Here is an 810-nt window from a genome sequence, read left to right as displayed (position 1 = left end):
GATCTGGTGTTCTGTACATACAGCATGTAGGAACAGGTTATTCTTACAGGAGCTCCACAACTGTTAAGGCCAAGCAAGCACTTAAAAATTTCAACTGGTCAAAATTAATGCATGGTGGGTCAAGCATTCACACACTTAACCTACTTTAAGAAATAATTTTACAGCAAAAGCAGCTTAATGGTGAATTTTGCATGCAGATGACACTGGACAAAAAGCACCAACTTACCCATGTCACACAATTTTCAGTAGGAACTACTTCATTCATACATGTGAAGCTTTCCACAAATATTATTGAGATACTCTTAATAGAACAGTCAGACAAAAATTACTTTTATGATGATGTTACTAGTATGTAATGCATTATTTTACATGGCTCTCCATCATTTAAGTGTGATATATGCATCTGCAGCATGTGAAGCAAGTTGCGTACCAAACTGCAGTGTGTTTGGTGCAATAAACAACAGGTGTAAATTAATATCACTGATGTCCAGAAAGTTGTGGGTGGAATGCTGATGAAAACAAAGAAGCTTCTGTTATATCATCAGCTGTCAAAGCTTGTATTGAATCAATAAAATTAATGCGAACACAAGAACCAGAATGTAAGTGGCATTGGATGCTCTTGTAAAAGGCTATAGCTGAAAGTCTGTAGGACTTGATGACTCAAGTACGTACAATGGCTAAATTATATAGCTAGTTGCACGGGAGATGAATTAACATGGTTGGCTATTTGAATGTGTATATAGCTTAACTACAGTATAGACAAGCATATAATTTAGCCATTGCATGTACTTGAGTCATCAAGTCCTACAG

The sequence above is a fragment of the Dysidea avara genome, chromosome 5 (assembly GCF_963678975.1).
Source record: "Dysidea avara chromosome 5, odDysAvar1.4, whole genome shotgun sequence".
NCBI classification, from domain to species: domain Eukaryota; kingdom Metazoa; phylum Porifera; class Demospongiae; order Dictyoceratida; family Dysideidae; genus Dysidea; species Dysidea avara.
This window is presented reverse-complemented; position numbering follows the sequence as displayed.